Here is a 25,653-nt window from a genome sequence, read left to right on the forward strand (position 1 = left end):
AATTTGGATTTGTTACTATGTTACCTAGAAGAATAACAAACTGTGCAAGGATGGAGGTTGTAGGAGCAAGGAGAAGTTGTCTGTAAAGTTGGTGGATGCTTATTTTCCATTTTGCAGTCCCTTGTCTCCCTCTTGTGGCCTCCTGGAGGCAACTAGCTGTGCAAAAAAAGACAGCCTGGCGGCCGGCTGTTGCAGTGTTGCCCTCTCAGGCAACACTGAGTGACTGACTGAGCCGCACCGTCTTATATAAAGTTCAGACGGAACTTTGCACGTGTCATAGTGGAGCCCTGAGGAGCCAGAGCCAGCTTTCTGACATCATAATGGAGCCTCAGAGATAAAAGCCTGGGCCCAGGCAGTGTTGGTCAGTGCTGCTCAGCAGGCAGCACTGGACTGGACTGGATTACAGCTGATACAAGGTGTGAAGGAACAAGGGGTGGCTGTGGGCATGCACTGGCTGCCGCTGCCAGTGTTTATCTGCATGGCAGCAGGGCATTTGGGCGTTGCCAGGAAGGCGTTTTTATGTAGATTCCTCCTCTTTCAGCACTGCATTGTGGTGCAAGCAAAAGAAGCAAATCCTGTCTGGCTTCCTCTCCGGCCTTTATTCACCTCCCGTGTAGCTGTGAGTGTGTGAGCCTGCAGGGCCCCATGGAATTGCCTAGAAGTAGGCTGAATCGCTGCAAGGGCTGAACAGCAGTATCGGGCAGGCTCGGGCAACGCGCGGCCCGTTCGGGTTATCGCTTCTCGGCCTTTTGGCTAAGATCAAGTGTAGTATCTGTTCTTATCAGTTTAATATCTGATACGTCCCCTATCTGGGGACCATATATTAAATGGATTTTTAGAACAGGGACATGGAAATAGAGCTTGCTCTGTCCACTCCACGCATTGACCTGTTATTGCAGTATTTCCAGGACCGGTGCACCCTTTCCTTATGTGTTGACTAAAATCAGATTCCAAAAGTGTTTTTTGTGTTTGCCATTGTTTCTGTCTTTCTGAAGGGATCTCCCCTTTTAATCCCATTATTTCAACAGCTGTTGGACAATGCATGAGTGATAATGAGCTAATTGATTAAATGCAATTAATGAATACATTGCCACCTCTTGTTTTGTGTCGTCTGTGTGTCTGTGTTTCCGGCATTTCACATTGGAACAGCTCATTCACCTTCCTTGTCTTCTCTCCGCCCTCCCTTTTAGGTAAGTTAAAGAGCTGCACCTGAGCCAGCCACTGATTGATGCAGCACCACAGTCAAATAGTGGAGTGGAGTAGGGGAACAGCAAACAGCCATTAAAGCCGCCCGCCCGCCCGCCCGCCACAATGGACCTACCTGTGTACACTAGATGGATGTGATGGAATGTACTGTCGTCCCTACATTTCAAGAAGGAGTAAGAATTGCAGTTGCAACAAAGCCTTGCTTGCCTACAAAGAGAGCAGCAATTTGGATTTGTTACTATGTTACCTAGAAGAATAACAAACTGTGCAAGGATGGAGGTTGTAGGAGCAAGGAGAAGTTGTCTGTAAAGTTGGTGGATGCTTATTTTCCATTTTGCAGTCCCTTGTCTCCCTCTTGTGGCCTCCTGGAGGCAACTAGCTGTGCAAAAAAAGACAGCCTGGCGGCCGGCTGTTGCAGTGTTGCCCTCTCAGACAACACTGAGTGACTGACTGAGCCGCACCGTCTTATATAAAGTTCAGACGGAACTTTGCACGTGTCATAGTGGAGCCCTGAGGAGCCAGAGCCAGCTTTCTGACATCATAATGGGGCCTCAGAGATAAAAGCCTGGGCCCAGGCAGTGTTGGTCAGTGCTGCTCAGCAGGCAGCACTGGACTGGACTGGATTACAGCTGATACAAGGTGTGAAGGAACAAGGGGTGGCTGTGGGCATGCACTGGCTGCCGCTGCCAGTTTTTATCTGCATGGCAGCAGGGCATTTGGGCGTTGCCAGGAAGGCGTTTTTATGTAGATTCCTCCTCTTTCAGCACTGCATTGTGGTGCAAGCAAAAGAAGCAAATCCTGTCTGGCTTCCTCTCCGGCCTTTATTCACCTCCCGTGTAGCTGTGAGTGTGTGAGCCTGCAGGGCCCCATGGAATTGCCTAGAAGTAGGCTGAATCGCTGCAAGGGCTGAACAGCAGTATCGGGCAGGCTCGGGCAACGCGCGGCCCGTTCGGGTTATCGCTTCTCGGCCTTTTGGCTAAGATCAAGTGTAGTATCTGTTCTTATCAGTTTAACCCCTTCCCGACATTTGCCGTACATGTACGTCATGGAAAGTACTGACTTCCCGCATCTTGCCGTACATTTACGCCAAATGTTTGGGACCGGCTCAGAAGCTGAGCCGGTCCCATCATCACCGGATCTCAGCTGTATCTTACAGCTGACATCCGGCTGTAACGGCGGGGACCGAAATTAGCTTCGATCCCCGCCATTAACCCCTTAAGTGCAGCGCTCAAACGCGATCGCTGCACTTAAGGTGTTTGCAGCTCATCGGAACCCCAGTAATGAAATTGCCGGGGTTCCGGTGGCTGCAATGGCAACCGGAGGCCTAATACTGGCCTCCCGGTCTGCCTAGCACCGAAGCCGGTCAAGATCCGCCCGGCGGCGGAGCCTGATCGGCTTCCGTAGCTGTCGGCAAGATGGCGCCGGGTCAGGAGCTGATCCGGCGTCATCAGCGGTGGAAGTCAGCTGTACTGTACAGCTGACATCCACCTGTAACGGCAGGAACCGGAGCTAGCTCCGATCCCTGCCATTAACCCCTTCGATGCAGCAATCGAAAGCGATTGCTGCATCGTAGCGGTTACTAGCAGATCGCCAGCCCTGACAGGCAATCGGGACTGGCGACTGCTGTTATGGCAACAGGAGACACAATGGTCTCCTGCTCTGCCATTACGGAAGCCGATTTAGGCCCCGCCGGGAGGCGAAGCCTAATCGGCTTGCTGTCAGTGAATGACTGACAGATCTAATACATTGCACTACATAGGTAGTGCAATGTATTAGAAAAAAAAAAATCTGACCGTTGGAACTTCAAGTCCCCTAGTGGGACTTGAGAAAAAGTGTCAAAAAAGTATAAAAAAGTGTAAAAAAAAGTGCACAAAATAAAAGTTTGAAAACAGTAAAAGTTTCAAGTAATCAAATAAAACACAATCCCCCTTTTACTCTTATCAAGTCCTTTATTATTGAAAAATAATAATAAACCATATGTATTTGGTATCGCCACGACCGTAACGACCGGAGGTATCAAAATATTATATTATTTATTGCACGCGGTGAACAGCGTAAAAAAAACCCGTAAAAAACGTTACCAGAGTTTCTGTTTTTTGGTCACTTTGCCCTACAAATATTAGAATAAAAAGTGATCAAAAAGTCGCACGTATCCAAAAATGGTACCTATAAAAACTATAGCTCGTCCCGCAAAAAACAAGCCCTCATACACCTCCGTCGACAAAAAAATTAAAAAGTTATGGTTCTCACAACTTGGCGACAGAAAAAATACATTCTTTTTACAAAAGTAATTTTATTGTGCAAAAAGTTGTAAAACATGAAAAAGTTCTATAAATTAGGTATCGCCGGAATCGTACTGACCCGCAGAATAAAGTTAACATGTAATTTATAACGCATGGTGAACGCTGTATAAAAAAAAACCCGAAAAAAGCTGTGCCAGAATTGCGTTTTTTTGTTTACCTGGCATCCCAAAAAATAGGATAAAAGGTGATCAAAAAGTCACATGTACCCCAAAATGGTACCAATAATAACTACAGCTCGTCCCGCAACAAACCAGCCCGCATACCACTACGTCTATGAAAAATAAAGGAAATAAAAAAATATGCAGTTGTGCCCGAGGGGAACATTTCTTCTGTTTGAAGAGGCGATTTTTCAAGGACCTAAAATTAGGGAACCAGGAAAGGGAGGGCCCAAACATATCCGCTGGAAGCGACGGTGCCTGTATTATACCAGGACAACACTTTCCCAGCAAAATTCCCCAAACTACAAAGGTGCGGAGTGTGGACCAAAAGGGGGATAAGAAATGACACCATTTATCAGTGCGACACCGGCCTGTGCGGAAAGGATTGCTTCACAGCGTAACACACATCTATGGATTATTTTATTGTTTTTTTTTACCCCGTTATTATACCACCTGACTATGCCCCTTATATACTCCGCCGGGCTTACATATGCCCTACATTATAAACGGAAACACCAATAAGACTCCAAACAAAACTACTACCAATCAAAATCCACGCTCCAAAAGCCAAATGGCATTTCCTCCCATCTGAACCCTACACCGTCCCCAAACAGCAGTTTCCTTCCACATATATGGCATCGTCATACCCGGGAGAACCCTTTTAGCAATTTTTGGGGTGTGTGTCTCCAGTGGCATAAGCTGGGCACGACATATTTGCCACTGAATGGCATATCTAGGGAAAAATATAAATTTTTAATTTGCACCATCCACAGCGCATTCATTTATGGAAAAGATCTGTGGGGTGAAAATGCTCACTACACCCCTTAATAAATGCCTTGAGGGGTGCAGTTTCCATAATGGGGTCACTTCCCAGGGGTTTATTTTTATTATTTCACATCTGAGCCTCTGCAGTTGTGAACCAATACTTTGTAAATCGCCAAATTAGGCCTCAATTTTACATGGTACCCTTTCACTCCTGAGCCTGGTCGACTGTCCAGGCAAGAGATTAGGGCCACATGTAGGGTGTTTCTAAAACCAGGAAACCCAGCATAATAATTAGAGAGCTGTCTCGTTATGGTGGCACAAGCTGGGCACCACATATTGTCCACATATCTGTGGAAAAAATCCCATTTTCACTCTGCAACATCGAGTTCACACTAATTTCTACAAAACACCTGCAGGGTTAACATGCTCACTACACCCGTAGGTAAAAGCATTGAGGGGTGTAGTTTCCAAAATGGGGTCACTTCTGGGGGGTTTCCACTGTTTTGGGCCCACAGGCGCCCAGAAACCAATCCAGAAACATCTGCACTCCAAATGGCGGTCCTTCCCTTCTGAGCCCTGCCGTGTGCCCAAACAGCAGTTTATGACCACATATGGGGTATTGCCGTACTCGGTAGAAATTGCTTTACAAATGTTGGGTTCTTTTTTTCCTTTATTTGTTGCGAAAATGAAAAAATTTGCGCTAAAGCTATGTCTTATTGAAGAAAAAGGATTGTTTTTATTTTCACTGCCCAATTCTAATAAATTCTATGAAACATCTGTGGGGTCAAAATGCTCACTACGCCCCTAGATGAATTCCTCAAGAGGTGTAGTTTCCTAAATGGTGTCACTTTTTGGGCGTTTTCATTGTTTTTTCCCCTCAGGGGCTTTGCAAATGTGACATGGCCGCCGCAAACCATTCCTGCTCAATGTGATCTCCAAAAGCCAAATAGCGCTCTTTCCCTTCTAAGCCAAGCCGTGTCTCCAAACAGCCGTTTATTACCACATGTGGGGTATTGTTTTACTCGGGAGAAATTGCTTTACAAATTTTGTGGTGCTTTTTCTCCTTCAGTCCTTGTGGAAATGAGTAAAAATAAGCTAAACCTACATTTTCTTTGAAAAAATGTTGATTTTTATTTTCAGGGCCTACTTCCAATAATTTCTGCAAAAAACCTGTGGGGTCAAAGAGCTCACTATACCCCTAGATATATTCCTCAATGGGTGTAGTCTCCAAAATGGGGTCACTTGTGGGGGGTTTCCACTGTTTTGTCTCCTCAGGGACTTCGTAAATGTGACCTGGCCTCCGCAAACCATTCCTGCTAAACTTGAGCTCCAAAAGCCAAATAGCGCTCTTTCCCTTCTCAGCCCTGCCGTGTCTCCAAACAACCGTTTATTACCACATGTGGGGCATTGTTTTACTCGGGAGAGATTGGTTTACAAATTTTACGGTGCTTTTTCTCCTTCAGTCCTTGTGGAAATGAGAAAAAATTAGCTAAACCTACATTTTCTTTGAAAAAATTTAGATTGTCATTTTCAGGGCCTATTTCCAATAATTTATGCAAAAAACCTGTTGGGTCAAAACGCTCACTATACCCCTAGATAATTTCCTCAATGGGCGTAGTTTCCGAAATGGGGTCATTTGTGGGGGGTTTCCACTGTTTTGTCCCCTCAGGGGCTTTGTAAATGTGACATGGCCTCCACAAACCATTCCTGCTAAACTTGAGCTCCAAAAGCCAAATAGCGCTCTTTCCCTTCTCAGCCTCGCCGTGTCTCCAAACAACCGTTTATTACCACATGTGAGGTATTGTTTTACTCGGGAGAAATTGCTTTACAAATTTTACGGCGCTTTTTCTCCTTTAGTCTTTGTGAAAATGAGAAAAAAAATCGCTAAACCTACATTTTCTTTGAAGAAATGTTGATTTTAATTTTCACGGCCTACTTCTAATAATTTCTGTAAAAAAGCTGTGCGGTCAAAATGCTCACTGTACCCCTAGATAATTTCCTTGAGGTGTGTAGTTTCCCAGATGGGGTCACTTTTGGGGGATTTTGACTGTTTTGGCACCGCAAGAGCCCTTCAAACCTGACATGGTGCCTAAAATTTATTCTAACAAAAATAAGGCCCCAAAATCCACCAGGTGCTCCTTTGCTTCTGAGGCCGATGCTTCAGTCCAGTAGCACGCTACGGCCACATGTGGGATATTTCCTAAAACTGCAGAAACTGGGCAACAAATATTGAGTTGCATTTCTCTGGTAAAACCTTCTGTGTTATAAAAAAAATTGTACTAAAAATTTATTTCTGCAAAAAAATATGAAATTTGTAAAATTCACCTCTACATTGCTTTAATTCCTGTGACATGTGTAAAGGGTTAAGACATTTTCTAAATGCTGTTTTGAATACTTTGAGGGGTGAAGTTTTTAAAATGGGGTGACTTTTTGGGCGTTTCTAATATATAAGGCCCTCAAAGCCACTTCACAACTGAACTGGCCCCTGTAAAAATGGCCTTTTGAAATTTTCTTGAAAATGTGAGAAATTGCTGCTAAAGTTCTAAGCCTTGTGAGGTCATAGAAAAATAAAAGGATGTTCAAAAAACGATGCCAATCTAAAGTAGACATATGGGTGATGTTAATTAGAAACAATTTTGGGTGGTATAACTGCCTGTCTTACAAGCAGATACATTTAAATTGAGAAAAATGCAAATTTTTGCAATTTTTCGCTAAATTTTGGTGTTTTTCACAATTAAATACTGAACATATCGAGCAAATTTTGCCAGTAACATAAAGTCCAATGTGTCACGAGAAAACAATCTCAGAATCGCTTGGATAGGTGAAAGCATTCCGGAGTTATTACCACATAAAGTGACACATGTCAGATTTGAAAAATGAGGCTCGGTCAGGAAGGTCAAAAGTGGCTAAAGAGGGAAGGGGTTAATATCTGATACGTCCCCTATCTGGGGACCATATATTAAATGGATTTTTAGAACAGGGAGATGGAAATAGAGCTTGCTCTGTCCACTCCACGCATTGACCTGGTATTGCAGTATTTCCAGGACCGGTGCACCCTTTCCTTATGTGTTGACTAAAATCAGATTCCAAAAGTGTTTTTTTGTGTTTGCCATTGTTTCTGTCTTTCTGAAGGGATCTCCCCTTTTAATCCCATTATTTCAACACCTGTTGGACAATGCATGAGTGATAATGAGCTAATTGATTAAATGCAATTAATGAATACATTGCCACCTCTTGTTTTGTGTCGTCTGTGTGTCTGTGTTTCCGGCATTTCACATTGGAACAGCTCATTCACCTTCCTTGTCTTCTCTCCGCCCTCCCTTTTAGGTAAGTTAAAGAGCTGCACCTGAGCCAGCCACTGATTGATGCAGCACCACAGTCAAATAGTGGAGTGGAGTAGGGGAACAGCAAACAGCCATTAAAGCCGCCCGCCCGCCCGCCCGCCACAATGGACCTACCTGTGTACACTAGATGGATGTGATGGAATGTACTGTCGTCCCTACATTTCAAGAAGGAGTAAGAATTGCAGTTGCAACAAAGCCTTGCTTGCCTACAAAGAGAGCAGCAATTTGGATTTGTTACTATGTTACCTAGAAGAATAACAAACTGTGCAAGGATGGAGGTCGTAGGAGCAAGGAGAAGTTGTCTGTAAAGTTGGTGGATGCTTATTTTCCATTTTGCAGTCCCTTGTCTCCCTCTTGTGGCCTCCTGGAGGCAACTAGCTGTGCAAAAAAAGACAGCCTGGCGGCCGGCTGTTGCAGTGTTGCCCTCTCAGGCAACACTGAGTGACTGACTGAGCCGCACCGTCTTATATAAAGTTCAGACGGAACTTTGCACGTGTCATAGTGGAGCCCTGAGGAGCCAGAGCCAGCTTTCTGACATCATAATGGGGCCTCAGAGATAAAAGCCTGGGCCCAGGCAGTGTTGGTCAGTGCTGCTCAGCAGGCAGCACTGGACTGGACTGGATTACAGCTGATACAAGGTGTGAAGGAACAAGGGGTGGCTGTGGGCATGCACTGGCTGCCGCTGCCAGTGTTTATCTGCATGGCAGCAGGGCATTTGGGCGTTGCCAGGAAGGCGTTTTTATGTAGATTCCTCCTCTTTCAGCACTGCATTGTGGTGCAAGCAAAAGAAGCAAATCCTGTCTGGCTTCCTCTCCGGCCTTTATTCACCTCCCGTGTAGCTGTGAGTGTGTGAGCCTGCAGGGCCCCATGGAATTGCCTAGAAGTAGGCTGAATCGCTGCAAGGGCTGAACAGCAGTATCGGGCAGGCTCGGGCAACGCGCGGCTCGTTCGGGTTATCGCTTCTCGGCCTTTTGGCAAGATCGGGTGTAGTATTTCTGCATCTGGTTTTGTTGGGAGGTGTCCGGGGTACCCTGCTCCTTGGCCTTGGGGGATCGTCTCTTTTCACAGAGAGACTTCACCCCCTTGCTGCTATTTGGGGAGTGGGCTTAGCCCCCGGACAACGAGTGGCGATCGCGCCTTTTCCAAGAGGTCAACCGGCCTTGAGGCGTCATTAAACGAGCGTTCCAAGGGCGTTTTGTCGGGCATCGTAGGTGTCTGGGGTACCCTAATCCTTGGCCTTGGGGGAGGGTTTCACTTAATTGTGGAATCTGAGCCCTTGCTGCTATAAGGGACAGGCTTAGCCCCCGGGCACTGAAAATGCCATTCACATTTGGTTTCGCATCCGGGGACACCCGGTTGCGCCAGTCCGTCCGCATCGAGGTGGAAGAAGGCCATCGTCAGCGGAAGAACCTTCGCTTCATTGTGGAGGTGATTCTGCTGGACTTCCTGGGGCTCAAGCGGGCGGACATCCTGTGTCTCAATGACCAGGAAAGCCGCGGTCGGTACACCATCTCCTTTACGGCCGCGGCATGCTGCGAGAATATGCACAAGAAACTATCTGATGCGGGCCAGAGTGAGGAGCGGCTAAATGGACTGAACTTTTTATTCCTCTACGGGGAGGAAGAGGTCCCGCTCGTGATATGTATGTTCAGTCCATTTGTCCCAGAGTGTGACATTGAAACCTTCCTCAGTCGTTACTGCAGGGAGGTCCGCTTCTCACACAAGATCTTGAATACCCAGAGCTTCTGGAATGGGAAAAGAAAATATTGGGTGAAGTTCCGCCAGGATCCCAATGGCATTGGAGGCTTTCACCACCCACCCCAGAACTTTGCCATTGGGAAGAATCGAGGATTCTTATTTTACCCCCAGATGCCAATAGCCTGCCGGAACTGCTTGAGATATGGCCACACCAGAGAACATTGTGACCGGCCCCATGTGGTGCAGTGTAACAGGTGTGGCCAGGTTGGACACGTGGCGGCAAAATGCAGTTCCGAGGTGTTGTGCAATCTGTGCGGCATGACTGGGCATGCTTTTAAAGACTGCCCCCACAGAGCGAAGTCTGGGCCACCCAGACCAGGGCCAGAGCGGCAGTTTGCAACATGTGCAGACGCCGCTGGTAATGCCCCAAAACGAGCATTGACGACTGAGGGGTCCAGGCCAAAGTCCTTCACAGCTCCATCGGGGGGCCCACCGATGTCAGCCTCGAGGGACGGCCACAGGGATTCCACTGGGTCCAGGCAGAGCAGGAGGAATTCTGACTCTGCTGGACATAAGTTGACCGGCACCTCTGCAGACGGGTCCTCTGCTCCGCCTGCAGTGGACCCTGTTGAGGCAGTGGTTAGCGACAGGCGTCGTGCTTCCGTAGGTTCTGCGGTAAGACCTGACGCCTGTCCCAAGAGTGTGGGCATGGAGCGGAGACACTCTGTGTCAAACGAGGGCTCCATTAAGAAAACCCCCAAACATGCTGGATTGGAGCCTCGTTTTGACCATTACCGGTCAACAGGGGGGCCAGAGCAAAGTTCCTCCACTGCGGTTGTAGAGGGGCTTGCGATGAAGGCTCCCCGTAAGCAGGCAAAGGTTGCCAAAAGTGATGGGACCTCACAGGCCCCTGTGCAGCTGCCAAGTAGAGACATCAGCGATATCTTCAGCCAGGGGCCAGAGATGGGTGAGAGCGACTTCGAGGAGATGGATAGGAGCCATTCTGCTAAGAGACAGCGAGAGGAGGAGGAGTCCGGAGTTCGGAGGAAAGCTGCCTACCGGAGTTCCGATGAAAGCAGTGTGGGGGTTGGAGCCGCCCACGTATCTGGCTCTGACCCTACCAACATTAAAGATTTGTTGACCCCTCAAAAAGGGGGTCCAGATTCGCAGCTGATCTCCGAGTACGACTCTTCTGGTTCGGACTCTGACTTAAACTGAGACTATGTTGGTTCCTATCAAAGTCGCCTCACTAAATGTGAGGTCCCTAAAGAGCCCTGTTCGCAGGACTGCTTTATTTTCATTTTTAGAGACTGTGGACTTTGACCTTTGCCTGCTTCAGGAATGTGGAATCCCTAATGACTTGGAATATGAAGATCTAAAGATGGACTGGAAACTAGGCCCCTCAGTCTGGTCTGGTGGAAATGACTGTCGCTCTGCGGGGGTTGGATTGCTCTGCCGAGGTCGTTTTATCTCCATCCAAACAGTGACTGAAATCATGCCCGGCAGAGCTATTTTAATACATTTGCTTTTTAATGGAATTTTAATTCGTGTTTTAAACGTTTATGCCCCTCCTTCCAAACAGGAGAGGGCAGAACTATTAGAAATTTTACCATTGTTTTGTGTTGGGTCTACCCCCCTGCTGGTGGGTGGCGATTTTAACTGTGTACGAGATGGAGAACACCGGCAGGGTGGGGATTTTAATCGAAAAATTGACCGTACTTCTTACCTGCTCAAGAATTTTATTGGTGATTTTAAATTGAAAGATTGCTGGAGGGAACTCTTGCCTGCAGACCCAGGCCCCACCTGGTCCAATGGAAGAGTGAGCTCCAGAATTGATTTTATTTTCACTTCTAACAGTTTTATTCCCAAAAAATGTTTGCTTTTAACAAATATTTTATCTGATCACAAGCTCCTTTCGGTGCACTTGGAGCTAGAGGGGGAGCAAAAAGCTTGTAGGGGTCCCTGGAGACTAAACACCACGCTCCTGGAGGACCCCATCATTAAAGAGGAGTTTGTGCGGACCTACCAGTGTTGGCAGTCCCATAGAGCGCCCAGTCAGCCTATGCTACACTGGTGGGAGGGCATTAAACCCAAAATCAGAGCTTTTTTTATTCGAGCAGGTAAGAAGAAAGCAAAAGAGAAAAAACAATGGTTTTATGTTCTTAATAAACGTTTACATGTACTTTTTAAATTGAAGGAGATTGGTATGGATGTTGATGATGATATCTTAAATCTTAAAGCTGAAATAAAACATGCCATAGAAGAGAAAGGGAAACAAATAATTTTTAATTCACATGTAAAGCACCTCGAGGATGGCGAGAAGTGTTCCCGGTTCTTCTTCAAAAAGGTAATGGATAAACGAGATGTCATTTTAAACCTTGAAGGAGAAACCACTATGGTCGGCATTTTAAATTCTGCTTTTAATTTCTACCAATCTCTTTTTAACAAGAAAAATATTGATCCTTCCTTTTTAGAACATGTTCTTAATTCCCTTGATGCCAAGCTAGATATTTTAGACCAGGAAGTTTTATCCCGTAATATTACCTTGGAGGAACTTTTATTTGCTTTTAAAAGTTTTTCTAATGGGAAAGCTCCTGGGGAAGATGGTCTGCCCATCGAATTTTATCATGCTTTTTGGGAAATTTTAAAGAATGACATGTTTTTATTGTATAAGGAAGTTTTTATTGCTGAAGAGCTGCCCCCTTCCTGGAGGAGGGGGATTGTGTCCTTAATTTTTAAAAAAGGTGAGAAGGACCAGTTAAAAAACTGGCGTCCTATTACTCTTTTAAACGTTGATTGTAAAATTTTAGCTAAACTAATAACAATCCGTTTTAAACCTTTTATTCATAAATTAATCCATCCAAACCAGGTATGTGGGGTACCTGGGAGGTCAATTACTGAGTCCCTGAATATTTTACGTGACATCATTTGGTATTTTAAAGAAAGGGGTCAAAGTCTTGCTATTTTATCCTTAGATTTCGAGAAGGCTTTTGACCGGGTCTCCCATGAATATCTTTTTATGGTTCTTAAAAAGATGGCTGTTCCTGAAATTATTTTAACACGTATTAAGCTTTTATATCGATCCTGTTTTAGCCAAATTTCTATCAACGGATTTTTAACTAAAGGTGTTCCTCTTTTATCAGGGGTGAAACAGGGGTGCCCGTTGTCTCCGCTTCTTTTTATTTGTGCCATAGAACCTCTGTTCACCCTAATAAGAGATGATAAAGTCATCAGAGGCGTGCCCATACCTGGAGGAAGGGGGAACCAGGTAAAAATCCTAGGCTATATGGATGACGCCACCATCCTATGCCCAGACGCCGCTTCTATGAGAAGGGCATTGAGGAACACCGGCTTTTTTTGTGAAGCCTCTGGTTTTAAATTAAACGTTGATAAATGTGACTGTTTTTATACTGGTGTATGGGATTCCTCTGTGACACCAGGAGTTAACATGCAGCAGGATCAGATAAAAATTTTAGGAATTGTTTTTAATCAAGAAAACGATGGGAGACCCAATTGGGATTCAGTAATTGCCAAAATGGAAAAAAAGGTTTTAATGTGGAATTTGAGAAATCTCACCATGGAGGGAAAAGTTTTAATAATTAAATCTGTTTTATTACCTATAATGCTCTATGTAGCTATGGTTTTCCCTCCAACAATTTTATATATTAAAAAAGTGACCAGGATCTGTTTTATGTTTTTATGGGGTTCCAAAATGGAAAAACTAAAACGTGATTTTATGTACAGATGTAAGGACAATGGCGGGAGAGATGTTCCTAACCTTTTTAACTTCTTTTACATTAAATACTTTTGCTTCTGTTTTAAAATGTATAATTCTGATGGTATTTTTAGCTACTTTTTAAAGTATGCTACGGGCATGATTTTTAAACGATGGTTTCGTGTCCCTTTGAATTCTCCTGTGCTTCTGTGTCCCCCAAAACAATATGCGGTGCTCGAAAAAACTGTCAGGCTCCTAGGTCTCCAAGAATTGGGGCCTGACATATTGGGGGACCAGAAAAAAGTGTCACTCTCCTGTAGGTGGCAGGAAGATACACTGGCAGTTTCAAATTTCTCACAGGCAAGGTCCAAGGTGGTGTGGCGGAACGTTTTCGGGAAATTTATGGCAAATGTGCACAGGGACCTTGCCTGGGCAATCGTTCACCAGTGCCTCCCTACCCGTGAATTCCAGCATAGGCGAGGACTGGTGGCGAGAGCCAAGTGCCCGTAATGCACCTGTTTTGGAACTGCCCATATGCACAGGAGGTTTGGAGGAAGGTAGGCCCATTGCTGAAATGGGCCTGCGGTCTTAAAGATCTTAAATTTGAATACGTGTTTTATGGTCTTTTTAACTGCCCAAGTTTTAAACAGCAAATGGTCTGTTGGATCATTTTAAACTGTTTTAAGAATGCCATCTGGAAGGTTAGGAACATTCTGCTTTTTAAACATGATTTTATTGACGTTAAAAATTGTGTGAAATATGCCCTAAGTGAAATGTATATTTATTATCTTAGGGACAAAAAGCAGCTAGGGGTAAAAGAAGCAACATCCATGTGGTGTTTGCAAATGTGGAATACCATAACATTGTAAATAAAAATGGTTTTATTCTTTTATGTCTTTTATGCCCTGTACAAATTTTATCCTGCTATTGTTCTGTACTTTTATTATAACATCTGTATTACTGGTCTTATTATTATTCTTTTGTATTCATTTAAATGTATGAATATTTATGTATTATGCCATTGATTTTATCTTGTGGTTTCAATTCTTAAAAAAAAGTCTGTAAAATATATTATTTTTGCCAATAAAAAACTTTGTTGAAACCTTATCTGTTCTTATCAGTTTAATATCTGATACGTCCCCTATCTGGGGACCATATATTAAATGGATTTTTAGAACAGGGAGATGGAAATAGAGCTTGCTCTGTCCACTCCACGCATTGACCTGGTATTGCAGTATTTCCAGGACCGGTGCACCCTTTCCTTATGTGTTGACTAAAATCAGATTCCAAAAGTGTTTTTTGTGTTTGCCATTGTTTCTGTCTTTCTGAAGGGATCTCCCCTTTTAATCCCATTATTTCAACACCTGTTGGACAATGCATGAGTGATAATGAGCTAATTGATTAAATGCAATTAATGAATACATTGCCACCTCTTGTTTTGTGTCGTCTGTGTGTCTGTGTTTCCGGCATTTCACATTGGAACAGCTCATTCACCTTCCTTGTCTTCTCTCCGCCCTCCCTTTTAGGTAAGTTAAAGAGCTGCACCTGAGCCAGCCACTGATTGATGCAGCACCACAGTCAAATAGTGGAGTGGAGTAGGGGAACAGCAAACAGCCATTAAAGCCGCCCGCCCGCCCGCCACAATGGACCTACCTGTGTACACTAGATGGATGTGATGGAATGTACTGTCGTCCCTACATTTCAAGAAGGAGTAAGAATTGCAGTTGCAACAAAGCCTTGCTTGCCTACAAAGAGAGCAGCAATTTGGATTTGTTACTATGTTACCTAGAAGAATAACAAACTGTGCAAGGATGGAGGTTGTAGGAGCAAGGAGAAGTTGTCTGTAAAGTTGGTGGATGCTTATTTTCCATTTTGCAGTCCCTTGTCTCCCTCTTGTGGCCTCCTGGAGGCAACTAGCTGTGCAAAAAAAGACAGCCTGGCGGCCGGCTGTTGCAGTGTTGCCCTCTCAGGCAACACTGAGTGACTGACTGAGCCGCACCGTCTTATATAAAGTTCAGACGGAACTTTGCACGTGTCATAGTGGAGCCCTGAGGAGCCAGAGCCAGCTTTCTGACATCATAATGGGGCCTCAGAGATAAAAGCCTGGGCCCAGGCAGTGTTGGTCAGTGCTGCTCAGCAGGCAGCACTGGACTGGACTGGATTACAGCTGATACAAGGTGTGAAGGAACAAGGGGTGGCTGTGGGCATGCACTGGCTGCCGCTGCCAGTGTTTATCTGCATGGCAGCAGGGCATTTGGGCGTTGCCAGGAAGGCGTTTTTATGTAGATTCCTCCTCTTTCAGCACTGCATTGTGGTGCAAGCAAAAGAAGCAAATCCTGTCTGGCTTCCTCTCCGGCCTTTATTCACCTCCCGTGTAGCTGTGAGTGTGTGAGCCTGCAGGGCCCCATGGAATTGCCTAGAAGTAGGCTGAATCGCTGCAAGGGCTGAACAGCAGTATCGGGCAGGCTCGGGCAACGCGCGGCCCGTTCGGGTTATCGCTTCTCGGCCTTCTGGCTGAGATCAAGTGTAGTGCTGGTTACTTGTAGTCAGTGCTGCCTGGTCTTAGTTGGGAGGTGCTCAGGTACCCTCTCTTTCGGCCTCGGGGGATCGTCCAGGTTCGCCTGGACTTCACCCCCGTGCTGCTATTTGGGAGAGAGGCTTAGTCCTGAGCAACGAGTTGCGATCCACATATCCCCCGTGTAGGCTTCGGCCGAAAAGGGGAAAAGCTGCGTAGACGTTACGTCACCAACGGGTGGCGTAACTTTCCTTGAAAACCCCTCACCATGGACGAAAGTCCTGGTGAGATACCGGCGTATGCCCGGATAAAGAATACAATCCGTGTAATTGTATCAGAAGAGAAGGCGACGACCTGCGGCCTGAAGTTCTTGGTGGAGACCGTGCTTGTTGGCATTTTCAACATTCAGAAGCGGGAGATATTGGCGGTACAAGACTATCCTAGGAGAAGAACATACGACATAACTTTTGTACAGAATGGAGTGTTCCAAGATCTGCTGGCGGCATACATGGTAAAAAACGATCCGAGACTGGACGGTATTGAATTTTACGAACATGTGTTGGACATCACTAAGATGATTGTGATAAAAATGTACTGCCCGTTTGCTGATTTAAAAGATGTGATGTCCTTTTTATCCCCCTATTTCAACAGTGTAAAATGTATTGGCAAAATAATGAACGAAGTTGGAGTTTGGACGTCAAAGTGGAGATTTTTAGTAACTTGTTATAGAGATGCCAATACAGCAGGGGGGATAATGTTGCCGCCAGCACGCTTTAAATTAGGTGATATGGCAGGAGATCTTTTTTATACAGGAATGCCTCCATTCTGTAGAAAATGTCAAAAGTACGGTCACACCAAAGAGTTCTGCGAAAGCACCTGTAGGAACTGTGGCAGCTCCGAGCACGAGGCCAAAACTTGCCCTCTGGGGAAAAGGTGTCGTTTTTGCAGCCGAGTTGGTCATCTATATGCTACTTGTCCCCACAGATCGGAACAACCCGAGGTCCGGCCGAGGCGTCCAGAGCAGCCAGCAGGCCAGATCGCCCCCGCACAAGGAGAGGAACCAAGAGGTGAAGAGGCAGATGACATGGACACCTCCAGCAGACCCCCCCAAACAGGTGACCCAAAGGAGCAAAGGCGGTTTAAGAGAAGAGCCAGTGATCAGCGGACGAAAAAGCCCCCTCAGGAAACGGAGGAGATGGGTAGTTCGGATGAAGCTGATCCGCCTGGGCCGCAGGAGATGCTGGGTCAGCCTGTACCTGAGGCAGAGGACCCGGGTGGAGCGGCAGCTAGGTCTAAGAGGCGTAGGGCGTACTCAGAGGTGGCAGCGGGGGTGCCGATGGGAGTACCTGCTAGAGCGAAAGCAGGGAAACCAGTTGACGCGCCCCCGGAAGCACCAGCTGAAGGTCTCCCCCCTTCTCGCCAGTTGGGGGAGACAAGCATAGCTACCTCTGAGGTGACAGAAGTCCCTGAAACGGCCGCGAGTGCGTTTCCTGCCCCTATCGTAGGGGAGGAGGCTGCCATACAAAATGCTCCAGAAACCTTGCCCGTGGAGTCCATCTGGGACCCATTTGCGATAAGTGCCTCAGGTATGGCGGGGGGTCAGCTGTCTGACATGAGTTCCTCTCCAATCTCCTCAACTTATACAGTCGGTTTGAAGTCGGAGGGCGATGAGAGTTCGAGTGAGGTCTCTGGTAACGCCGAGGACTGCTGAGGCCACCTCGGGTAAGATTACATAAGACTGTCTCTTTTCCCTTTTCCTCATGGCAGAGTTAGGTGGCATTTCCTTAAATGTTAGGAGCGTGCATTCCAAGACGAGAAGAGCTGCCCTGTTTGACTATCTTTCTATTTTTTCCGCCACCGTTTTTTTCCTACAGGAATGCTGTATCCCACATCGCACGAACTACAACAAATATAAGGAAGACTGGAGACTCGGACCTTCAGTGTGGTCCGGGTCTAACGATTCCAGAGCCGCAGGTGTCGCCATTTTATTTAAAGGGAACGTTTTAATTGACAGTTTTAATGAAATTTTACCAGGTAGAATTTTATTGGTCAAAGCTTTTATAGACGGTATTAGATGGCAGTTTTTAAATTTTTATGGGTCCTCGGACAAGAATGAAAGAGCTAGAATGCTAGAGATTTTACCCCTTTTTTTAAACGATTCAGAGCCACTTGTTTTAGCGGGTGATTTTAATTGTATTTTAAAGGGGGAACGCCGGTTCTCTAACTCAGTAAGCAGGAATTATGACAAAACCTCCTCATTATTAAAAGATATAGTTACTGATTTTAAACTTACTGATGTTTTTAAGAAATGTAACAGCAATTTATCTGCAGAGGCCGGCGTCACCTGGAGCAATGTGAACTGTAGCTCCAGGATCGATTTTATATTCTGCTCTTATCAAGTACTGCCTTTTAAATGTGATCTTAATCCCAATGTTTTATCTGATCATAAATTATTGTATTTTAAAGTTAAAAATGATATTGGGAAAAATACTGTCAAAAAAGCCTGGAAAATGAACGTTTCCCTTTTAGATGATCTGCAAATTTTATCTGATTTTATTACCTTTTATAAGGGCTGCAGACGGGTAAGACATCCAAATATGTCCATAGTCTCATGGTGGGAGAAAATAAAAATAAAAATAAGAGACTTTTTCATAAAAATCGGAAGGAGAAAAGCAAAAGAAAAACAGGATTTTTTTGCTAATTTGAATACCCGTCTGCAGACCCAATACAAGTTCAGAGAACAGGGTATGCAGGTGGAGGAGGAGATTATGGAGATTAGGAAGGAGATCTCCCAGTGCCTGGAGCAGAGAGGTAAGGAAATTGTCTTTCGTTCAAAAATGAAACACCTCGAGGAAAATGAGACCTGCTCCAGGTACTTTTTTAAGAAAATTAACGATAAGCATACCCTGTTAGACAATGTTGATGGAGATACAAACACTGACAATATTTTAAAAAAGGTACACAGATTTTATGCGGATCTTTTTAATATAAAGCTTGTTAATGTTGATTTGATGAACGACTCATTGAAGGAGGTTGACGCTGTTTTAAATCCTGTCTCCAAAGATTTTTTATTACAGGATATTACGGAACAGGAGATTTTAGATACAATCAAGAGTTTTAAAACAGGTAAAGTCCCTGGCCCTGATGGTATACCCATAGAGTTTTATGTCACATTTTATGGAGTTTTAAAAGAGGATCTCTATTCCCTTTTTACTCAAGTTTTTAGAACAAAAGCCCTCCCGGGGTCCTGGAAGAAAGGTGAGGTGTCCCTGCTTTATAAAAAGGGGGACAAAACAGATATTAAAAACTGGAGGCCTATCACCTTACTAAACGCAGACTACAAAATAATGGCCAAGATTTGCGCGAATAGGCTAAAGGCTGTTATAGAGAAAATCGTCCACTCCAACCAAGTCTGTGGGATACCTGGGAGGAGCATATGGGACAATTTAAACCTTTTAAAAGATGCTATTGGTGATACGAAGGAGAGAAAAGGCAGATTGGCGGTTTTATCCATAGATTTCGAGAAAGCCTTTGATAGAGTATCACATTTTTATCTTTTTAAGGTTTTAGAGAAGATGGGTATACCAGAAGGTTTTTTACAGTCTCTGAAGGCCTTTTATGAAAATTGTACGAGCAAGATTTTAGTAAAGGGTTTTAAGACACAGGATGTCCTTTTAAACTCCGGAGTGAAGCAGGGGTGTCCCTTGTCCCCACTACTTTTTATATGTGCGATCGAGCCTCTACTCTGCAGATTGAGGAATGACAGGCAGATATGTGGAGTCCCCCTGTCGGGCGGGGGGGGACTAGAGGCAAAAGTAGTGGGGTACATGGATGATGTCGCGGTCCTGTGCAGGGACGCCCCGTCACTGCAAAAAGCATTACAACAGATATACCAATTTTGCTGCTCCTCCGGTTTTAAAGTCAATTTTAATAAAAGTAATATTTTAAATATTGGCAATATGATTTTACAGGACATTCCAGTCCCTGTGTCGGAGTCTGTACAGATTTTAGGGGTCTCCTTCAATGAGTCAAACAATGGTTTTATCAGTTGGGACTTGGTGGCACAAAAAGTTAATAAGAAAATTTGTTTATGGAATCTTAGAAAACTGACAATGGAGGGAAAAATTTTAATCACAAAAATGGTGATTTTACCAATTTTATTATATCTAAGTATGGTTTTCCCTCCCCCTGATATTTTATTAAAAAAGATTACCAAGGCATGTTTTACATTTTTTTGGAATTCTAGGATGGAGAAGCTCAGGAGAGAAAAAGTGATGTTGCCAAAGCTAATGGGTGGTAAAGATTTTCCAAATATAAAAGCATTTCTTTTAATCCATTTTTTTACACTGTGTCTTAATACTGTTTTTAAGGAACACTACTGGTCTTATTTTATCCGTTTTAACACTGGCTATTTTATGAGGAGGTACGGATGGTTCTCTACGGTTTTAAGCTCGCCATATGCTTTTAACCTGCCAGACCAGTATAAGATTTTAGAAAAAATAGTGAACCTTTTTAACCTAAAAGACAAAAGAATAGAAGATGTAAAAAATAGTAAATATGTTTTAAAGGAAATAAAAGAAAATGTTTTAATAGCCCCCATTAGCAATTTTAATGAAAACAAGTGCAAATTCATCTGGAGCATGGTTAATGCTAAATTCATTTTTAATTCACAGAAGGATCTGGCCTGGAGCTGCGCCCACGAGTGTCTTCCATGCCGGGCATTCCAGCATCGAAGGGGACTGACCAACTCGGCTGCGTGTTCAAGGGGAGGATGCCGCGATGACGAGACAGTCTTACATCTTTTTTGGCAATGTTATTTTTCTCAACTAATATGGACAAAAATCCTCCCCTTGATGAAGAAGATAACCGGAATAAAGAAAATTACAAGCGAAGGCGTATTTTACGGATGTCTGGAGTGCCCAACAAGGACTCAGAGAATTATGGCATGGAAGATTACTAACTGCGTTAAAGCAGCTCTGTGGGCGGCCAGGAATATTCTTTTATTCAAACATGAAATTTTATCTGTGAATGATGTTTTAGGAATTTGTTTTTATGAAATGCATAAATATTATCTTTTAGACAAAAAATTATCTCCTGTTTTAAGTAGAAAATGGTTTTTTAGTGAATGGAATTCTATAATATGATGCCACCAAGTGCCCTTTTATAAATTGTATGATTTTAATCTGACAATTTGTATTTATTTTTTAACCATTGTTGTAAAATTTGAATCTCTGTAAAAATGTTGAAAAATGTTGATTTATTGTAAAACCTGAAAAATTTTAAATAAACGGTTACCCCCAAAGTTGGGGTAGTCAACTTAAAAAAATCTGTTCTTATCAGTTTAATATCTGATACGTCCCCTATCTGGGGACCATATATTAAATGGATTTTTAGAACAGGGAGATGGAAATAGAGCTTGCTCTGTCCACTCCACGCATTGACCTGGTATTGCAGTATTTCCAGGACCGGTGCACCCTTTCCTTATGTGTTGACTAAAATCAGATTCCAAAAGTGTTTTTTGTGTTTGCCATTGTTTCTGTCTTTCTGAAGGGATCTCCCCTTTTAATCCCATTATTTCAACACCTGTTGGACAATGCATGAGTGATAATGAGCTAATTGATTAAATGCAATTAATGAATACATTGCCACCTCTTGTTTTGTGTCGTCTGTGTGTCTGTGTTTCCGGCATTTCACATTGGAACAGCTCATTCACCTTCCTTGTCTTCTCTCCGCCCTCCCTTTTAGGTAAGTTAAAGAGCTGCACCTGAGCCAGCCACTGATTGATGCAGCACCACAGTCAAATAGTGGAGTGGAGTAGGGGAACAGCAAACAGCCATTAAAGCCGCCCGCCCGCCCGCCAGCCACAATGGACCTACCTGTGTACACTAGATGGATGTGATGGAATGTACTGTCGTCCCTACATTTCAAGAAGGAGTAAGAATTGCAGTTGCAACAAAGCCTTGCTTGCCTACAAAGAGAGCAGCAATTTGGATTTGTTACTATGTTACCTAGAAGAATAACAAACTGTGCAAGGATGGAGGTTGTAGGAGCAAGGAGAAGTTGTCTGTAAAGTTGGTGGATGCTTATTTTCCATTTTGCAGTCCCTTGTCTCCCTCTTGTGGCCTCCTGGAGGCAACTAGCTGTGCAAAAAAAGACAGCCTGGCGGCCGGCTGTTGCAGTGTTGCCCTCTCAGGCAACACTGAGTGACTGACTGAGCCGCACCGTCTTATATAAAGTTCAGACGGAACTTTGCACGTGTCATAGTGGAGCCCTGAGGAGCCAGAGCCAGCTTTCTGACATCATAATGGGGCCTCAGAGATAAAAGCCTGGGCCCAGGCAGTGTTGGTCAGTGCTGCTCAGCAGGCAGCACTGGACTGGACTGGATTACAGCTGATACAAGGTGTGAAGGAACAAGGGGTGGCTGTGGGCATGCACTGGCTGCCGCTGCCAGTGTTTATCTGCATGGCAGCAGGGCATTTGGGCGTTGCCAGGAAGGCGTTTTTATGTAGATTCCTCCTCTTTCAGCACTGCATTGTGGTGCAAGCAAAAGAAGCAAATCCTGTCTGGCTTCCTCTCTGGCCTTTATTCACCTCCCGTGTAGCTGTGAGTGTGTGAGCCTGCAGGGCCCCATGGAATTGCCTAGAAGTAGGCTGAATCGCTGCAAGGGCTGAACAGCAGTATCGGGCAGGCTCGGGCAACACGCGGCCCGTTCGGGTTATCGCTTCTCGGCCTTTTGGCTAAGCTCAAGTAGTTTAGTCACTAGGCAGTCCAGAACCAGGACAGTAGCCCCTTCGGCCTTGTGGCATCGGCGATTTATCGTCTTAAGCCACATGCTGCTATAGGGGGGGTGAATCCTGCTGTATGGATATTTAAGAAGGGATCGCAGGATTGACTCTATGGAGGAAATCTCTGTTCTTTATTGCCCTTAGGAACTGCGGATCATGTTGAAGGACCGAGGGGATTTGCCGGCTTCGGTGCGGCTGCGAAACACCATTCGTATTCGGATACAGGAAGGATATCGGGAGAAGATCAACGATCATTACATCTTTGAGAAGATTTTGCTGGGTCATCTTGCTTTTCAACCGGAGGAACTGCTGTGTTTCCAGGATTTTTCCAGGTCTGGTTTTTTTGATCTAACCTTCTATGCAATTGGGAACTGTCATAATTTATACCAACGTTATCAAAAATTTGAAAAACATGCGGATTTTGAAGGGATAAAATTGGAATTCCTTTATATGCATGAGGAAGTGCTTCTAACTGTGCACGTTTTTAACCCTTACATTGATGACGATGATATTACAAGTTTTCTCTTGAGATACTGTGCAAGGGTGAGATACCTGAAGAAATTGACCAATAAGTGGGGAGTATGGAATGGCAAGAGGCAGTACGTGGTGGTCTTTAAAGAAGATCCTGGAGATCCTAGAGGTCGGAGAACTCCACCAGCTTTCTTCTCCCTGGGTAAGAGCAGAGGATGTTTGTTCTATAGAGGTCAATCTTATTACTGCAGGAATTGTATGTCATATGGACACTTACAAGAGAGTTGCCCATCTGGCCAAAAATGTTCAAATTGCAACAGTGCGGAACATACTACCAGAGGATGCCCCAAGTTAGAAAAAACCTGTGATTTATGCGGGAAGGATGACCATTTGTTTGGGGCATGTCCAGCAAGGGTGAAAAAGAAAACATATGCGGAAGCAGCAAAAAGCGGTCCCTCTGAGCCATCTATGACCACAATACAAACCTCCATTCAACAGGACATAGAAGACATTCTAACAGAGAATAATTTTTTGGACATCCTAAGCAGCAGTAATTTACCTCCAAATTTACCGGTTGAGCAGGAGATATCAAGTGGAGAAAGTCCGGAGGTTGTTGCCTCTGGGGGGGGAAACCCCCTTGGAGGCAGCCTTGTTTCTTCTTTCCTTACAGGTGCGGTCCAGCAGGAGGAGGGTCCGGCTACGAAGAGGAAGAAGAGTCCAAACAGAGAGGCGTCACAAAGCCAGGAGTCCAGTAAAGAGGAGAATCAGCAAGGAAAAAGAGAAGCTCCAGAAGAGAAGATCATTGTGGAGGAGGAAGAGGGGGACGAGATGGATAAAACCGTGTGTCTTAAAAGGCCAGGAGGAAAGAAAGGCAAAGGGGAGGGAAGATGTAAAAAGAAAGCCTTACAGGAGTCTGATGGAGAGGGTGAACCTGTCACCCTTCGGAGGATGTGTAGTAGTGACTCAGGAACATGAGTGCACTAAAATGTTTCTCCTTAAATGTAAGGAGTATTAAAGGAAAGGTGAGAAGAGCAGCAGGTTTAAGTTATTTGGGTTCTATGCCGGCAGATATTTTGTTTTTACAGGAATGTGGCATAGGTTTTGATGTGGACATTAAGCCATTAGAAAAGGAATGGACTAAAGGGCCTTCAGTATGGTCCACTGGTCTAGATAATAGATCAGCAGGTATTTGTATTTTGTTTAACAGCCCAGATTGGGAAACTTTAAGTTTTCAGGAAATTATACCTGGACGTTTGCTTTACGTAACTGCTGTTCTGCACAAAAAAGTTTTCCGTTTCTTTAATATTTATGCACCTCCCGGGAAAAAAGGGAGGGTGGAGCTTTTGGAAGCACTTTCTCTCTTTGTTCCAGATGCGAGACCAACAATTATCTGCGGTGATTTCAACACTGTCCTGGACAAAAGAGATCGGAAGAGGAAAAGGGACCAAGAAGACACTAAAGAGGACATTGCTAGTAAAGTACTGAGAACTTTGGTATCTGATACAAATCTAACAGACGCATGGGTCTCGTGTAAGGCAGGTGATGCTGGGTACACATGGTCAAATGGACAAACCAGCTCACGTATAGATTATGTGTTTGTGTCAAAAAATGTAACAATTATTGATTGTAAGTTAGAGGATAATGTATTTTCAGACCATCATGGGTTATTAGTTGAAATAGGTTTTGAAGGAGGTTTAGAATGTGGAAGAGGGTTCTGGAAGCTAAACAGACTTCTTTTAGAAGACCAGAGAGTAGTAGAAAGTTTTTCTAATATGTTTTTTAAGTTTAAGTTTTCCAGAATCAAATATACGTCCAGTCTTTGCTGGTGGCTACGTGTTAAAAAAGACATTAAAAATTTCTTCAAAAAGTGGGGACGGAAGATCGCCGCAGAAAAAAGAGAAGAGCTACATGGTGTAGTTTTTAAACTTCGGGCCCTACAGGCTGCAAAAGAAAGGGGTTATGATGTGGAGGAAAGGATCTCCTTTCTTAAAATGGAAAGGGAGAAAAAAATTAAGGAGAATGGTAAAAAAATTATTTTTGGTACTAAAACAAAATGGGTTGAAGAAGGAGAGAAATGTTCAAGTTATTTCTTTAAAAAAATTAAGAAGAAGGAAAAAATGATCTCTTTAAAATATGGAGATGGGTATGTGGAGAATACCCAGGGGATGCTTAAAGTGGCAAGCAACTTTTATGCATCTCTATTTTCACAGGAGAGAAGAGATAATAGTTGTGTTAATCAATTTCTAAATGTTTTAGATTCTAATCTGACGGAGGAAGACTGTAAAGGCCTACTGGAGGAGGTAACAGAAGAGGAAATTTTGGATACTTTAAAAAGCTTTGGTAAAAACAAAACCCCTGGAGTAGATGGGCTGACATATGAATTTTATATAAAGTTTTGGGATATTATAAAAGAGGAGGTTACCTTGATATGCAGAGATATTTTAAAGGAGTCCTCTGTACCCTCTAGCCTTCAGGAGGGGGTTATTACTTTGTTATTTAAAGGAGGTGACAAGCAGGACATTGGAAACTGGAGGCCGATAACTTTATTAAATTGTGATATGAAACTAGCGGCAAAAATTTTGGCCAATAGAATGAAAAAGGTCATTCACAAGGTAATAGGTGAGGACCAATCCTGTGCAGTACCTGGGAGATGCATTGCCCAGAGCTTGTCAGTACTGAGAGATGCGTTACTG

At 44.3% G+C, this 25,653-nt stretch overlaps 4 non-coding genes and 1 pseudogene across 4 annotated transcripts; all 5 read left to right on the forward strand.

Moving 5' to 3' along the window:
• Window positions 1-733: 733 nt before the first annotated feature.
• Window positions 734-924, forward strand: LOC142685287 (U2 spliceosomal RNA). The gene has a single exon (XR_012854792.1). It is a non-coding gene; the product is annotated as a U2 spliceosomal RNA (small nuclear RNA).
• A 1,238-nt stretch (window positions 925-2,162) lies between these two features.
• On the forward strand, window positions 2,163-2,359 carry LOC142685322 (U2 spliceosomal RNA). The gene has a single exon (XR_012854816.1). It is a non-coding gene; the product is annotated as a U2 spliceosomal RNA (small nuclear RNA).
• Window positions 2,360-7,387: 5,028 nt separating this feature from the next.
• LOC142685323 (U2 spliceosomal RNA) lies at window positions 7,388-7,485 on the forward strand (annotated as a pseudogene).
• A 6,772-nt stretch (window positions 7,486-14,257) lies between these two features.
• On the forward strand, window positions 14,258-14,449 carry LOC142685301 (U2 spliceosomal RNA). The gene has a single exon (XR_012854803.1). It is a non-coding gene; the product is annotated as a U2 spliceosomal RNA (small nuclear RNA).
• Window positions 14,450-20,995: 6,546 nt separating this feature from the next.
• LOC142685307 (U2 spliceosomal RNA) lies at window positions 20,996-21,183 on the forward strand. The gene has a single exon (XR_012854806.1). It is a non-coding gene; the product is annotated as a U2 spliceosomal RNA (small nuclear RNA).
• Window positions 21,184-25,653: the final 4,470 nt, after the last annotated feature.

The sequence above is a fragment of the Rhinoderma darwinii genome (assembly GCF_050947455.1).
Source record: "Rhinoderma darwinii isolate aRhiDar2 chromosome 5 unlocalized genomic scaffold, aRhiDar2.hap1 SUPER_5_unloc_13, whole genome shotgun sequence".
In the NCBI taxonomy this organism is placed as follows: domain Eukaryota; kingdom Metazoa; phylum Chordata; class Amphibia; order Anura; family Rhinodermatidae; genus Rhinoderma; species Rhinoderma darwinii.